General features: G+C 38.3%; 1 long non-coding RNA gene across 1 annotated transcript in view; it reads left to right on the top strand.

Annotated features, from left to right (window-relative positions):
- Nucleotides 1-2075: 2075 nt before the first annotated feature.
- Nucleotides 2076-18107, top strand: part of LOC133049885 (uncharacterized) — a 73828-nt gene continuing 57796 nt past the window's right edge. The window contains exon 1 of the long non-coding RNA XR_009691487.1: nt 2076-2221. This is a non-coding gene — a long non-coding RNA (uncharacterized LOC133049885). The remainder of the gene's footprint in view (nt 2222-18107) is intronic.

Genomic DNA, 18107 nt, shown 5'->3' with positions numbered 1-18107 from the left:
TTTTTTACCCTATCTCAGATTCGTCTCCTAATTCTATTCTTTCTGAGTATAAAAAAGCTCATGCTTTCAAACTGAAAAACTGCCTCACATCAGTGACAGATTCCATCCATTGTATTCATACATTTAGAGCTAAATCCTACATTTAGAGCTAAACAACCTCTCTCAGCTCTGGCGTGGTCAACAGGTAAGCCACAATGTGGAAGAGGTGAGGGCTCTGTTGGTGGAGTTTTCTCCCCTTTCCCGCGTTGAGCTTTGCTCTCTCCTCCTCTGGGTTGTCTCTGGCTCTTCAAGGTTGGGAGGAGGTAGGGAAGAAGGTGAGGAGGAGGAATACATGGGTACACTTCACTTTTGGGGTTTGAGGGTACTAGCGTTACACTCTTCCTCCTTGTATTCCTGTCACTGTTCTCATCTGAAATCTTCCTGACCTTTGTACACAACTAAGACATTTCACGTTGAGTAATTTGTGAAATGATAGATTTAAGGAAGTAGAACTTCTAGGCCCTGTGGACACGGTGTTCTCTAAGCACCTGGGAGTTTAGATAAACATGAAAGAGAGAAGAAAGCATAGGGTAAATTTTTTTTTAATTAAAATGTTTTAAATTGGGGTATAGTTTATTTACAATGCTGGGTTAGTTTTTGCTGTACCTCAACATGAATCAGTTCTCTCTCTCTCTATATATATATATATATATGTATATATATATATATATATATATATATATATACATATTCCCCTCTTTGATCCTCCACCCCCATCCCACCCCTCTGGGTCATCACAGAGCACCAGGCTGGGCTCCCTGTGGTAATACGGCAGCTTCTTTACTAGTTATCTGTTTTACACATGTCAGTGTATATATGTCAATACTACTCTCTCAATTTGTCTTACCCCTCCTTCCCCTGCTATGTCTACAAGTTCGTTCTCTATGACTGCACTTCTATTTCTGCCCTGCAAATAGACTCATCTATACCTTTAATCTAGATTCTATATATATGTATTAATACATGATATTTGTTTTTCTCTTTCTGACTTACTCTGTATGACAGATTCTAGGTTCTGACCACCACCACCCCCCCACTGTAAATGGGTTTGGATCACTGAGATATTGGGTTTTCGAGTAAAAGAATAACGGGTCCCTAGAGGAGAGGAAGCACAGGTCATGAAGAGTGGAGTCTGAGTAGGCCAGCCCTGGGTGCGGAAGTTGTGCACACTGCCTGGACCCACATATTCTGCTTTCTGTCAGCTCTGGGCTCCCTCAGTCATGGCCATAGTTTAATCTGGCTTCTGCTTATTTCCTCTTTCATGTAAGAGAAAAGATCATGAAATATGATGAGACTTCATCATTGCCAAGTTTTATATGATGCCTAAACTTAATGAGGAACAAAATATTTTTTACAAAACTTTTACACAATTAGAAGCAAGGCTTAAATGCAAATTTCCCAAGAACAATTATAACAAAGCCATTCATAGTCAAATGTCAACCATTAATATGCAATCATCCTTTGAAATGATGGTGGAAGGAGAGAAAGGCCACTGGACTTCTGACTTCCCCATGGGTGGGAGATAACAACGTCTAACATCTAGGTTGGAAAATGACTCACAGATGTTTAAGGAGACCAAGACTGGCTCCTTTTACCACAACTGCCTTTGGAGAAGTAAAAGCTTTTTTTCTGAGATATGTGATATTTTACATGGTTCATGCCCCCAAATGTTTTGTCTCAAAGTACACAGAAAAGGACTTAAAAGGAACAGGGGATCTGGATTCCCTGTGGACTGTAATTCTGATTCTGAAGAACACATGCAGTTGCTCAACCACACTGCTGGATTGAGAAATGAGGTCTTGAGAATTAACCAAAGAAGTGCTTTTCAGATAATAGAGCTTTGCAGTGTTCCATCGCCTGCAGGGGAACAGCAGGATGGATGGCTTTCCTCTACAGGACTAAACCTCTAAAACCCAACCATGATGGAACTGAGGCTTTGGAGTTGTTTCAGGGGAACGTTATAAAAAGTAAAACTCCTGTCACAGTTCACATCACTTGAGGCTTGACATTACTTGTGTGCATTTGTTTTTTATTTAGTTTTGGTGACGTTGGTACATATCACTGGAGGGATCGCACCTTCGTATCAGGAGAAAAGTAGAGAAGTGAAGTTACTACATGAAGAATTTGGCCAGATTTCCAGCTCCTGCATCCATTAGCACAAGCATTTCATTTCAAGAAGCTGGTAAGGCACTGACAGTGCTGAGAAACTGCTTTTGAAATACTTCGAAGTAATTTGTTCTTTTTTTTTTAAACCTCCAGACTTTTCATGATTATTGGTTTCTTTGTTATTTGTGATTTCATTAAAAATTTCGAAAATTGCAGATGTTGCAGCTCACTTAAACTTCTGAATTTTTTCACCTTCAAGTCAGGCCTCTTCTAATGTTTACTTACCTGATGGAAAAGCCAAACTTTAATTTAAGGGACATTATCTTTTGTACTCACCTCTGTTGCCAGAGCTGTTTTTGGTGGTCCTTTGGCCTTGGTCTGCTCTGGTCCCTGGATCCTGGCATAAATCTGTCTTGGAAACCATTCTCAAGTAGTTTCCCTCCCCCTCCCACTCAGTAAATAGGTATGGAAAATGGTGGTATTCCTATGTTTAGCACTAGGTGAGAATGTTTATATTTGATTTGGGAACTCCAGAATAGAATTTTGAAGCAAAGATAGATAGTGGTAGAAGTGGCAGATGAAATTACATAGAGTCCTACCTGCTGCCCCTTTAAACAATGACACAATTAAAATCATTATCCTCTTATTAGTTTTTAGAGGGGAAACCCGCTTCATTATTTCATTGTTTGGCTGTGATTTGTGGTTACCTAAAAAGACAGAGATTCTCATTCTTCATTTAAGGTAAGACTATAGTTGGAATAGTTGGAAAGAACTAGAAAATGGTCAGAGTATATTAACAAATCAATCATTTGGAATAAATGTCCAAACATGATAAGTAGGAGGTCTCCTGGAATCATCCAGATAACCTTTTCAGGATTCCACTTCTTGTTACGATGACTTGGCCTCATCAATTTGAGAATGTTACCAAACAAAACAAACAGGCATGAGAATGACTGTAGTAAAGCAAATTCTTTGTGTTACAGTTGTCACCTGTTTTATTAAAATCAGTAGAGGTAAAATTATGCTGAATTAAGTCTCTTTAAGATAGAATTATGAAAGGTGTTCTGTTTACTTGGTTTTTACTTCCTTTGGAGAATAGATTAGTGATCCTAATAGTTAGCAAAGATTTACCTGATCTGGGTTCCCTAGAAAAATAATTGTAAGATTTTCAGTTCAGCTCAGTCGCTCAGTCATATCCAACTCTTTGAGACCACATGGACTGCAGCATGACAGGCTTCCTGTCATTTACCAACTCCTGGAGCTCACTCAAACTCATGTCCATCGAGTCAGTGATGCCATCCAACCATCTCATACTATGTCTTCCCCTTCTCTCCTGTCTTCAATATTTCCCAGCATCAGGGTCTTTTCCCATGAGTCAGTTCTTTGCATCAAGTGGCCAAAGTCTTGGAGTTTCAGTTTCAGCATCAGTCCTTCCAATGAAGTTTCAGGACTGATTTCCATTTGCTTGCAGTCCAAGGGCAATGGCAAGCCACTCCAGTACTCTTGCCTGGAGAATCCCATGGACAGAGGAGCCTGGTAGGCTGCAGTCCATGGGGTCATGAAGAGTCGGACACAACTGAGCAAATTCACTTTCACTTTTCACTTTCATGCATTGGAGAAGGAAATGGCAACCCACTCCAGTGTTCTTCCCTGGAGAATCCCAGGGACAAGGGAGCCTGGTGGGCTGCCGTCTCTGGGGTCGCACTGAGTCGGACACGACTGAAGCGACTTAGCAGCAGCAGCGGCAGCAGTCCAAGGGACTTTCAAGAGTCTGCTCCAACACCACAATTCAAAAGCATCATTTCTTTGATGCTCAGCTTTCTTCATGGTCCAACTCTCGCATCCATACATGACTACTGGAAAAACCATAGCTTTGACTAGACAGTCCTTTGTCGGCAAAGTAATGTGTCTGTTTTTTAATATGGTGTCTAGGTTGGTCATAGCTTTTCTTCTAAGGAGCAAGCGTCTTTTAATGTCATGGTGGCAGTCACCATCTGCAGTGATTTTAGAACCCGAGAAAATAAAGTCTCACTGTTTCCGTTGTTTTTCCATCTATTTGCCATGAAGTGATGGGACCAGATGTCATGATCTTAGTTTTCTGAATGTTGAGCTTAAGCCACTTTTTCATTCTTCTGTTTTACTTTCGTCAAGAGGCTCTTTAGTTCTTCTTCGCTTCTTGCCATAAGGGTGGTGTCATCTGCATATCTGAGGTTATTAATATTTCTCCCAGCAATCTTGATTCCAGCTTGTGCTTCATCTAGCCTGGCATTTTGCATGATGTACTCTACATATAAGTTAAATAAGTGGGTGACAATATACAGCCTTGACATACTCTTTTCCCAATTTGGAACCAGGCCATTGTTTCATGTACAGTTCTAACTGTTGTTTCTTGACCTGCCTACAGATTTCTCAGGAATCAGGTGAGATGGTCTGGTATTCCCATCTCTTGAAGAATTTTCCACAGTTTGTTGTGATTCACACAGTCAAAGGCTTTGGTATAGTCAATAAAGCAGAAGTAGATGTTTTTCTGGGACTCTCTTTTAAAATTTTGTGTGTAACATGATACTTTGTGTTATACACAAAATTTTAAACTCACTCAGAATGTTTAACCATTAAAAAGCTTTTCTTTATCCATTCCCATCCCACTTCAATTCCACTTCCCTGTAATCACTGTAAATTATTTTGTGATTATATACTTTCAGATATTTTATTCAGAGGGTTTCTTTTTATTCTCATCAGCCTTTTCTTCTGGAAATCATACTAGATAGATGTTGGCCTCTTGGGAATTTTCCTCCCTGTCTTTTAATTCTTTTTTCTATTTTTAAATTTTAGGCACTTTTGAGTTGTTCTGGGAAAATTCTTCCATCTTTTCTTCTACTGGGTTTCTCTTCAGCTATGGCTATTAAGGGTATATATCAAGTTTTTTTTTGTTTATTTCAATAAATATATATTGTTTCTTTTTCATATTCACCTGTCCATACATCCTAGATGAAATACCTGCATCATATTAAGGGTAATTAAATTTTATTTTCAGTATCTTTTCTGATTGCATGAATAATTATTTTTACTCCACATCAATTCCTTTTGTGTTTTGTTATTTTCTTTCTCACATGGTGTTGGTTTTCATCAAAACTCATCTCTATGGTTGAGAATTCCAACTAACTTGTCAGTATCCAGCCTGGAATGAAGGGTAAAATCAGATGCCAAGGGCCTATAGTTCACTTGCTTTCAGCTAAAGTGAGGCGATGAGAATAATGTCCTAGGAACTGTTTTTCTGGCTCTGACATCTCCTAGTTCTCTATGGTGTCACCAGTTAACTGGGTTACTACTGTGTCTCTCGATCTACACACTGTTCATTGCAAACCTTACCGCAACTGCAGGGGCATGATGCCTGGTGACAGAGGGTGTGCGTAATCATCCAGTCTCAATGCTCTCCTTGCTGTAGCCTAGCAGTCATGTCAATGGGACCATGCTCTATGGAATAGTTGGAAGATTGCTGTTAGTATTTGACAGGATATTCATGGTATATTTCCAGGTTACCCACCTAACTCTTTTTAATGACTGCATATTATTACATTGTGGAGACACATTATGATTTAATTACAAACAAACAAGATGGTTAAATTGTGGATTGTGTAGTTGCTTCCAGTGTTTCCCTATTGTAAACAAATTTTTAACAGTGTATTCTTGCTATTATTTTTAAAGAATAGATTCTTAGAAGTATGATTGCTGGGTTAACATTTTTAACAGTTTATGCTTCCATAAACAATATAAGACAGTGTCTGTTTCTCCACTTTTAAATCAACCTTAAACCTTTTTTAAGGAAATGGCAACCCACTCCAGTACTATTGCCTGGAAAACCCCATGGACGGAGGAGCCTGACAGACTACAGTCCATGGGGTTGCAAAGAGTCGGACACGACTGAGTGACTTCACTTTCACTTAAACCATTTTAATTTTGTAGAACCAATAGATGAGAGTGGTATCTGACTTATTTTGACTCATATTGCTTCTGTTATAAAAAAGTTCTCCTATATTTTTTCTAGTATGGTTATAGTTCTGTTGTTTTCACATTTACATCTTAAATGATCTGTCATTTATTATGGTGCACATGTGATGTAATAATTCAACCATTGTTTTTCATATGACAATTACTTTAATACTATTAATTGAATAAAACATCATTTCTCCATTGATGTGAAATGCAAAATGTATCATATGTAGGTTCCAATATAAACTTGCATTATTTCCGAACTCCATTCTAGTCCACTGAACTACTTCTCAACTCTTATGTGCCTATGAGACTTTATATTTACAATAATAAGGAGATACATTTTAATATCTGGCAGGACACATCCTTTCTCATTTTCTCATTATCTTTTTCAAAATTTTCTTCATTTTTTTGTATCTACTTGTCAGATTGAAAAAAGAAAAAAATGTCAAACTTCTGTTTGGAATACTATTAAATTTATCTAATAATATTCCCATCTAGCAAAGTGGTATGTTTGTTCCTGTATATTCTTTAGTTAGACTTCATAGGTTTCTCCTTATAATTTTTATTATTTCCTTGTTAAATACATATTTAGGCATTAACACATTTTGTTGCTAACATTTATTCTTTTCTCTGATATTATTTTCCAACTTAATTTTTATTCATAAAACTATTAATTTTTGTGTTTTTCCCCATATAGAGCAACTTTATAGAACTTAATTGTTAGTTTTAAAATTATTTTAGCACAGCAAAGGGTAACATATTTACAAATCATACTTCTGAGAAGGGGTTAATAACCAAAATATATTTAAAAACTCACACAACACAACAGAAAGAAACAAAAGCCCAAACAAATAATCTAATGAAAAAATGGACAGAGGATCTGAATAAACATTTTTCCAAAGAAGACATAGACTAACAGGTATATGAAAATGTGTTCACCATCATTAATCATCAGGGAAATGCAAATCAAAATCACCATAAAATATTCTCATACCTGTTAGAATAGCTATTATCAAAAAGACAAGCAATAAGTGTTGGTAAGAATGTGGAGAGAAGGGAACCTTGTGTACTACTGGTAGAAATGTAAACTGGTATAGCCACTATGGAAAATAGTATGGAGGTTCCTTAAAAAATTAAAAATTGAGCTACCAAATGATTCAGCAATTCTGTTTCCGGATATTTATCTGAAGGAAATGAAAACACTGGCTTGAAAAGAGATGTGCACCTCCATGTTCATTGCAACATTATTTATAATAACCAAGACACAGAAGGCCTTCCCTGGTGGCTCAGACGATAGAGAACCCGCCTGGAGTGCAGGAGACCTGGGTTCTGTCACTGGGTCAGGAAGATCCTCTGGAGAAGGGAATGGCAACCCACTCCAGCATTCTTGACTGGAGAATTCCATGGACAAAGGAGTCTGGTGGGTTACAGTCTTTAAGGTCGCAAAGAATCGGATGTGCCTGGGTAACTGAATACACTTTCAAGACATGGAAGCTACCTAAGTGTCCATTAATGGATGAAAGGATAAAGAAAAAGTGATAAATGTGTGTGTGTGCATGTGTGTGTGTGTGTGTGGTATAAGTATATATATACATTTCTGTTTATAAATGTGTATATGTATATATATATATATATATATATATATATATATATATATCAGTTCAGTTCAGTCTCTCAGTCATGTCTGACTCTTTGTGACCCCATGGACTGCAGCACACCAGGCCTCCCTGTCTATTACCAACTCCCAAAGTCTGCTCAAACTCATGTCCATTGAGTCGGTGATGCCATCGACCATCTCATCCTCTGTCACCCCCTTATCCTCCTGCCTTCAATCTTTCCCAGCATCAGGATCTTTTCTAATAATCTGGCTCTTTGCATCAATCGCCAAAGTATTGGAGTTTCAGCTTCAGCATCAGTCCTTCCAATGAATATTCAGGACTGATTTCCTTTAGCATTGACTGGTTTGATCTCCTTGCAGTCCAAGGAACTCTTAAGAGTCTTTTCCAAAACCACACAGTTCAAAAGTATCAATATATATATCACATTTTTAAAATCCATTTATATATATATATGTTATATATATCATACAATGAAATACTTTCTGCTATAAAACAAGAATGAAATCTTGCCATCTGCAACAACATGGATGGTCCTTGGGGATATTATGCTAAGTGAAATAAGTCTGATAGAGAAAGACAGATACCATGTGATACATTTATTTGTGGAATTAAAGAAAATACAAAACTGAACTCGTAGATGCAGAGAACAGATTGGTAGTTGCTAGAGCTGGGAGGGTGGGAGTGAGCAAAATGAGTGAAGGTTGTCAAAATTTACAAACTTTGAGTTATAAAATAAGTCAATCCTGAGATAAGGGCTTTCCAGTTGGACCTAGCAGTAAAGAACCCATCTGCCTATGCAGGAGACATAAGAGACTCAGGTTCAGTTCTGGGGTTGGGGAGACCCCCTACAGGAGGGCATGGCAATGCACTCCAGTGTTTCTTGCCTGGAGAATCGCATGGACAGAGGAGCCTGGTGGGCTACAGTCCATGGGGTCGTACCGAGTCAGACACCACTGACGTGACTTAGCATGCACATACAAGATATAATGTATAGCATGGTGACTATCATTAACAATACTGTGTTGTGTATCTGATCGTTGCTTAGAAAGTAGATTTTAAAAGTTCTCACCATAAGAAAAATAATGTAACCATGTGTGGTGATGGAAGTTAACTCGTTAGATTCTGTGGTGATCATTTCATAATATGTACAAATATATTGTTATGTTGTACCCCTGAAACTAGTATAATATTTTATGTCCATTGTGTCTCAATTTAAAAAAAGTCAATCCAACAGCTGTGAGTATAATTGATTAGAAGGGAAAGAATGGAGTTGTGGCAGTAACCCAGAGAGAACCAGACTCATGATCCAGGTTAAAACTTTAAACTTTGATAACTCCTCCTCCCTTGCTACCAACATGCAATCAATCATGATAGGTTCTAACCTTTATACTTTCTGATACATGACATCCTATTTCTAAAAACAAAAAAATATTTTTAAAAAACCAAAAATATTTTAGTTATTTATTTTGGATTCCCTAGACATAAATTTATATCATTTGCAAATAACAATAGTTTTATCTTTTTTTCCCAAAATTTAATTAACAAATTATTTTCTGAAATTTGTTATATAAGCTTAACTCTCCAAACTATTGGTGCTCCTCAATCATCTTTCTCCTGGCTTTATTATGGGTGCTTTTAGTATGTGACCTTTTAATATTTTCTGTTAGTTCCTAATAAATGATATAATAAGTGCTTAAAGATATTAGGAAATTATCTTTTTTTATTTTCATATTAGAATAATTTTTTTTTTTTTTAATGAGAAGTAACTGCCACATTTTATTAAGATTTCTCTGTGAAGAACTGGGGATGGTTCTACATCATCTGGGGAAATACTTCTAGCTTGGCATGGATTCTTTTTCTGCGTGCCTAGTTTTTCTCTTGTCCCAAGTGAGCTTCACTGGAATATTTGCTACTTGAATTTTTATTATTATCTTTTATTATATGCATATGTATTTAATCAGAGTACACAATATATTGAATCATTCTCAACTGATTTTCAGCATACTTGCTTTTGTCCAAAAATCTCACCAAACCCTCTCTGAGGCCATGAGATAAACTGTCACTGTCTCATGCCTCAGTCTTCAATTTGGATCTATGCTCTCTGGCAATTCTGTTCTCTCGGTGGTAGCAGCAACCTCAGTGGCAACAGGAGAGGGGAGATTTTACATCGTCTTTGGCAAGAATAAACACTTCCTGCCTGGAGTCCAAAATGAGAATAAATTACCCACTGTGCAGAAACATGGAAGTCATGATATTCCCAGTGAAACATGTTTAGTCTCTGGGCAGTCATGTTTTGGGGCGTTACTGTTTACAATACCGTAGGGGTTACATTTCCATGAGATTTTGAATAATTTAGGAATAAAATACAAATTGTTCATTCTGTAATGTCTATCTTTATTTTACACTGTTTACACTTTAGCATTTTAATAGCTTTGGGGGATGGTGTCCAGGTAATTTGCATCTTTATTTCTGTCATTCATGGGGGGAAAGAAAGCATGGAAGTGACTTGGGCAAATCAAGCAAGTTGGCATTGTGGATGATTACAGTTATGATCCTCAAGATAATTCTTAAAAATGGGACCTTTCTGCACTCAAGTGAAACTGGATAATTGGTATGTCGCTGTGTATTTTCTTTTGTTACTGTAGGTTCTACCAGCAAGAGCTCTAATGCATTGTATTTTATCCTTTGCTTGCTATGTGAAATAGTTCTAAATTTACTATCTTCCCTTGACCTTTTACTGTGCTAGTTGTTTTGCTTTTCTCATAACTAAGATTTCCCCATCCTCCCAACCCTTCTTTATTTACTAAACTTTTTAATTTGGTAGCTATTCTCTGAATTTCTTCCAGTTTCTTGGTGTATTAATACTTTAACAAAGAAAACCCAGAACTCTGAATGGTGAGGGCTTTTAAATGCCAAGTAGGGCAGAAAAATTGCCTCATTTGTTTTCACATGTGATACTCCTATTAACAACAGTTCAATTCAGTGTTTATTTTTCTGGCAAGAATATTCATTATTGACTCATCCACTCTATTCCTCTCCTTATAACCTTGAGGGCAAAACACAATGAACAGAAAATAAAATTTAAAGCATGGAGCAGAGATTGGGGGTCATGGGAATGTGGCATTATGCTTTCTTAAAATTAGTTTAGCTTTTGTGATATTTGCTAGGCAAATAAACTTTGGGTATTAAATCAACAATATATTGGCAATTATACAAAATTCAAATGCCAATCTGTACCTACCTGACTTCAGCAGTGATGTAAATAGGATCCTATTAAACATTACCATTGCTGATGTTATAATGTTGATTTAGTTCCTACAGGTAGTTTTCTAGCTTTTATTTTTACACACTCAGCTAGTCAACTCCTATTGTCACTTTACTTTTATTCCAGATAGAAGTCTATGCTTCCTCACCATAAATATGAATTCAAGGATATTTTATAGCACTTCATAGTTTGCTTAAAAAAAAAAAATCTTTCATGTATATGATCTCACTTGATCTTATAGCTTTTTAAGGTGGACAGAAAATAAATTCTTATTCCATTTTACAGATTGAAAATCAGAGTTCAGATTACCAAGAAGCTCTCTGATGCATTAGCACATGTGGCTAGTTGCATGGATACTCATTAGCACTTGGGCTAGTGCACAAGCCTTTTGATTCCTGGTCCATCATTTGTTCAAGCTAGAGCTCTACCAGAAAAGTTCAGCTATTATTTCAACTCTGTTTTATAATTGAGCTTAGACTATGCCCACAACATATCAATGGCAGTACTCAAATGCAAATGGAATGACCATGGATCACAGAAGTTAAGAAGGAAGAAACAAAGAATGTGAGTCAAGAGAGGAGGTAGAGGAACTTCCCTGGTGGTCTAGCGGTGAAGACTCTTTGCTTCCACTACAGATGGACCGGGTACAATCCCTGGTCAGGAAACTAAATTCCTACATGCCCCAGTGCGCAAACAAACAAACAAAAAAAACCAAAACAACAAGAGAGGAGAGATGAGGTAGAGACAGTAGTGTCATGAAAATTGTCTCTGGACATTCCATGGTACTGTTGTTGTAGATCATCGATCCAAATTTTGTTTTTAAACAAAATTTTAAACAAAACATCTATCTGAGCCATTTAATATTGATTTAGGGCTTCCCAGGTGGCTCAGTGGTAAAGAATCTGCCTGCAGTGCAGGAGATACAGGAGATGTGGTTTCAATCCCTGGGTCAGGAAAATCCCCTAGAGAAAGAAATGGCAACCCACTCAAGTATTCTTGCCATGGATAATCCCAAGAGGAGCTTGGTGGGCTTCGGTCCATAGGGTCACAAAGAGTCAGACGCTGCTAAACACACACGCATACTATTCACACATGCTATAAATTATGCTAACAAGGGCATATATGGATATCTGATACTCATGTAACTAGTATTTCCAGTGTTTGTGTATGTGTGTGATTTGTGCTTGTGTTTGGAATAATAACAAAAATAACCATTGCTACAACAAATCCTTCTCTCTGAACTCTAGACCTCAGAGATCCCATCTCTTCTTTTCTCAAAGGCCTCACACTCACTTTGCTGCCTCAATGACAGTGTTCCTCCCCCTGGTACAGATGTTGGCAAATTTCAGCAATGAAGCTCTTGCCATGGGGCTTCATTGCTATGTGATAGACTGCCGAGCCTCACCCCACATAATCTTTCAGCTTACCTTGTCAGTACAGACGTTGCAAACTTGGAATCAAAAGGAAAGTCATGACCCATATCAGGTAGTGCTCTTATTTTTAAAAGTGTTTAGAAATCTGAATCCAGAAAGTCAAGTGCTGAGGTTCCCTGGAAGTAAATTGTAAAATGCAATAACAGAAATTTCAGGTTTTTAACTTTTCTCTCATTGCTCTTTAACTTCTAATCCTATGATAATTCCCTCAGAATATTCTAGAATTGTCAATGCATCTAATCTATTTCCCTAGCATCTCTAGCATTCTAGCATTGAATAAGTTAGAATTATGGGATACTGTGGTATTAGGCATAGACTCACCCTCCCTCTACTATCCTGGCTTCCATTTCTGGCTCACTGCCACTCTCTCCTATGGCAAAGACCCAGAAGCCTGGGAATGGAAGAAATACACTATCAGTTCTCATCACACCTACCTGGCTTTTTGCCACACTCAGCTGAGAGCACCTGAAAAATAACAACTAGGTTAGCTGCCATTTTATTGACTTGTGGAAAAGGAGGAAGCCAAATGGGCTTAGTATTCCTGATTTAAACTGAATTCAATTCAATGCATCACATATCTTTGAGAGCACCCTCTGTGACTGGCACAGAGCACACAGAAATGAATAGGAGTTTGTTTCAGATGAGGCAGACGATTACAATATATTGTGATAAGGGGGCTATTATTTGTAGGTATGAATAAGCAATAGCACTGGGTGGGAGGGCATTTATCGTCCCAATGAGAGGCTTACTCATCCATTTGCATTAGACCCCTCAGCCCCTAGCCTATCACTGAAGGTGGCAATGGACTCCAAGTGTTTGGTGCAACTCGCTAGGACTGACCACCCATGGGAAGTGGTGGACTGTTGTAACTATCTTTCCCCCTTGGAACAGCTGACAGCCAATGGCATTAAAAGGTATTAAAGGTCTCACCCTTTTAAGTTGTGACGTGGCAGGGGACCACTTTAATAGGACAAGCAACTAGCACAAAAACTTTTTTTTTTTTTAATTATCAGCAGCAAACCAGTGTTAAAACCTGTCATGGCAGTAAGACATCCTTGCAGACCAGGGAACACAGGAAGTAGACTGAAACATATCGAGATAATATTGTCGTATTGAATTACACCAGAGATAAAAGCATTGATTCATCCCAGAAGGATATTGTAAATAATGAACAGTTAATTGTTGCAGAAACTCTGAAAATAAATCGATGAAAATCAACAAGACAGATCTGGGTGACTCAAGGAATCTGGTTTTTTAGAAAGCTCAGCTGAGTCCTCTGTGGTCAGGGTTAATGATATATTTGCAGTTCTGTCTGCTAGGAGCTTTGAGAAAAATTGTGGTACTGTTGTGACCTGGGTGTGGACTCTCTGAAGTCTCTATGCTTTCTTCTTTGCTCATTGTTTGTTGCTCAGTTGCTAAGTCATGTCCAATTCTTTGCAACCTCGTGAACTGCAGCACACCAAGCTTCTCTGTCCTCCATTAGCTCCCAGAGTTTGCTCAAACTCATGTCCATTGAGTCCGTGATGCCATCAATCATCTCATCCTCTGTCACCCCCTTCTCCTCCTGCCTTCAATCTTTCTCAGCATCAGGGTCTTTTCCAATGAGGTGGCTCTTCATGTCAGGTGGCCAAAATATTGGAGCTTTAGCTTCAGCATCAGTCCTTCCAGTGAATGTTCAGGGCTGATTTCCTACTGAAACCTTAAAAACAACAAGGCTGACAGAAAAACACGTGTTAAAAACCTCACGGGAAAAAATATCCTTTAATATTTATTTTGATTGAGGAAACAACCAGAGGTCTCTGGTGATGAGGTGGGGAGCTGGGGTCTATCGGTTTAAAAAGTGACCAGGAGAGATCTGTTTTTCTGTCTCCTGCATAGCACTTCTGTAATTTGCATTTTCCTTTTCTCAAAATGCAAATCACATTCGTTGCCTTCTCTGACCCTCCAGCTCTGTTGTCACTCCTGTGGTCATGTTGAGAAAATGACATCTTTGTAAAAGGTCAAGTATTTGTCATGTAAGAAAACTGCATTCCTGTTTCCCAGAATTATGATTTCAAGAAACAAAGGCAAGAAGTTAGGTTACCACAGTCCTTCAGTCAAGTTTATTTGTTTGAGTCATAAGGAGTGTACCCACTTTATGGAAGCTTTAAATTACTTATGTGGAAGTAAACCTTTATTAAAAGTTTACATCCTTCTTTACTCTGTCATCTCTTTGATCCCCTAGTGTGGATATGAAACCTAAGCAGTTTTCCCCCTGCTTGAGATTGTTTTCAAGATATAGTGAAGTTATGAGGCAATTATTCCAAACAATTGAAAAATAACAGTATCTTCAAAAACATGTGGATGTAAGGGAAGGTGATGGTTCAAAATTAACAAATTACTACCCCTCCATTTTTTTTAAAACTCTAAATCAGAATGAAGATCTTCATCTTCTGGTCAATTTAAGAAAAAGAAAATGAAGTTGCTCGGTCGTGTCCGACTCTTTGTGACCCCGTGGACTGTAGCCTGCCAGGCTCCTCCATCCATGGGATTTTCCAGGAAAGAATACTGGAGTGGGTTGCCAATGCCCTCCTCCAGGGGATCTTCCCAACCCAGGGACTGAACCCGGAAGTCCCGCAATGCAGGCAGATTCCTTACTGTCTGAGCCACCTGGGCAATTTAGAATGACTGCAAATCATTTTGAAATGCTTATTCTTATATCTATCTTTGTGATAATAGCTTACATACATGGAATGCGTCCTATGTGCTCCTGATCGGCATTGTCTTATTTGATGCTCACCAGGAGCCTGGGCGGTGATCCTTCTTAACCCCTCATTTTACGGGGAAGTCAGCCATCCCTTCACCTCACTTACATCATCACCAGCCCTATTGATTTTATCCCCAGGATACAGTTCAAACTGTCCACTTAGCTCCTCATCCAGGGTCAACCTGCTAGTTTAAGGAACTATCATCCCTCACTTAGCCTCCTGCAAAAATGGTTCTCCTTTCCATTCTGGCTCTCATTCAACCTCCATAGTAGCCAGAATTACCTTTCAAAAATGCATATTGATCACATTGCTTCTCCCTGAAAAATCGTGGTCTCTGAAATGCTGTGGAAGCTGACTGCCCCCATACCCTGCCTGTTCTGAATCCACCTGCTTCCCCAGCTCATCTTTACCATCCTCTCCTTACTCATACCATCCATGCTCATGACAGTCTTTCTTTTCTCAACTTCAACTTCTCAACTTCCCAACATGCCTCAACTTCAAGTGTGCTGTTTCTACCTAAGCTGCCTAAGGAGGCTTTCCTTCAGAATCTTCCTGACTACTCCTACTCCTCACTTAGATCTCTGCTAAAACATTGTTCCTCAAATTCCCTCAACTCATCCATCTAAAGAACTCTTCAATTCTCTGTTCTTTTTTTTTTTTTTTTTTTTATTTTTATTTTTTTTTTCCAGTGGGTTTTGTCATATATTGATATGAATCAGCCATGGATTTACATGTATTCCCAATCCCGATCCCCCCTCCCACCTCCCTCTCCACCCGATTCCTCTGGGTCTTCCCAGTGCACCAGGCCCAAGCACTTGTCTCATGCATCCCACCTGGGCTGGTGATCTGTTTCACCATAGATAGCATACATGCTGTTCTTTTGAAATATCCCACCCTCACATTCTCCCACAAAGTTCAAAAGTCTGTTCTGTATTTCTGTGTCTCTTTTTCTGTTCTGCATATAGGGTTATCGTTATCACCTTTCTAAATTCCATATACATGTGTCAGTATGCTGTAATGTTCTTTATCTTTCTGGCTTACTTCACTCTGTATAAGGGGCTCCAGCTTCATCCATCTCATTAGGACTGGTTCAAATGAATTCTTTTTAATGGCTGAGTAATATTCCATGGTGTATATGTACCACAGCTTCCTTATCCATTCATCTGCTGGTGGGCATCTAGCTTGCTTCCATGTCCTGGCTATTATAAACAGTGCTGCGGTGAACATTGGGGTGCACGTGTCTCTTTCAGATCTGGTTTCCTCAGTGTGTATGCCCAGAAGTGGGATTGCTGGGTCATATGGCAGTTCTATGTCCAGTTTTTTAAGAAATCTCCACACTGTTTTCCATAGTGGCTGTACTAGTTTGCATTCCCACCAACAGTGTAAGAGGGTTCCCTTTTCTCCACACCCTCTCCAGCATTTATTGCTTGTAGACTTTTGGATAGCAGCCATCCTGACTGGCGTGTAATGGTACCTCATTGTGGTTTTGATTTGCATTTCTCTAATAATGAGTGATGTTGAGCATCTTTTCATGTGTTTGTTAGCCATCTGTATGTCTTCTTTGGAGAAATGTCTGTTTAGTTCTTTGGCCCATTTTTTGATTGGGTCATTTATTTTTCTGGAATTGAGCTGCAGGAGTTGCTTGTATATTTTTGAGATTAATCCTTTGTCTGTTTCTTCATTTGCTATTATTTTCTCCCAATCTGAGGGCTGTCTTTTCACCTTACTTATAGTTTCCTTTGTAGTGCAAAAGCTTTTAAGTTTCATTAGGTCCCATTTGTTTAGTTTTGCTTGTATTTCCAATATTCTGGGAGGTGGGTCATAGAGGATCTTGCTTTGATTTATGTCGGAGAGTGTTTTGCCTATGTTCTCCTCTAGGAGTTTTATAGTTTCTGGTCTTACATTTAGATCTTTAATCCATTTTGAGTTTATTTTGGTGTATGGTGTTAGAAAGTGTTCTAGTTTCATTCTTTTACAAGTGGTTGACCAGTTTTCCCAGCACCACTTGTTAAAGAGGTTGTCATTTTTCCATTGTATATCCTTGCCTCCTTTGTCAAAGATAAGGTGTCCATAGGTTCGTGGATTTATCTCTGGGCTTTCTATTCTGTTCCATTGATCTATATTTCTGTCTTTGTGCCAGTACCATACTGTCTTGATGACTGTGGCTTTGTAGTAGAGTCTGAAGTCAGGCAGGTTGATTCCTCCAGCTCCATTCTTCTTTCTCAAGATTACTTTGGCTATTCGCGGTTTTTTGTATTTCCATACAAATTGTGAAATTCTTTGGTCTAGTTCTGTGAAAAATACCGTTGGTAGCTTGATAGGGATTGCATTGAATCTATAGACTGCTTTGGGTAGAATAGCCATTTTGACAATATTAATTCTTCCAATCCATGAACACGGTATGTTTCTCCATCTGTTTGTGTCCTCTTTGATTTCTTTCATCAGTGTTTTATAGTTTTCTATGTATAGGTCCTTTGTTTCTTTAGGTAGATATACTCCTAAGTATTTTATTCTTTTTGTTGCAATGGTGAATGGTATTGTTTCCTTAATTTCTCTGTCTGTTTTTTCATTGTTAGTATATAGGAATGCAAGGGATTTCTGTGTGTTAATTTTATATCCTGCAACTTTACCCCTGAAATCAGGAACAAGACAAGGGTGCCCACTCTCACCACTACTATTCAACATAGTGTTGGAAGTTCTGGCCACAGCAATCAGAGCAGAAAAAGAAGTAAAAGGAATCCAGATAGGAAAAGAAGAAGTAAAACTCTCACTGTTTGCAGATGACATGATCCTCTACATAGAAAACCCTAAAGACTCTACCAGAAAATTACTAGAGCTAATCAATGAATATAGTAAAGTTGCAGGATATACAATTCTCTGTTCTTATAGCTGTTTATAGCTATTT

This window comes from Dama dama, chromosome 31 (assembly GCF_033118175.1).
Source record: "Dama dama isolate Ldn47 chromosome 31, ASM3311817v1, whole genome shotgun sequence".
NCBI lineage: Eukaryota > Metazoa > Chordata > Mammalia > Artiodactyla > Cervidae > Dama > Dama dama.
The sequence above is the reverse complement of the archived record's forward strand: the minus strand, read 5'-3'. Positions and strand labels throughout refer to the sequence as shown.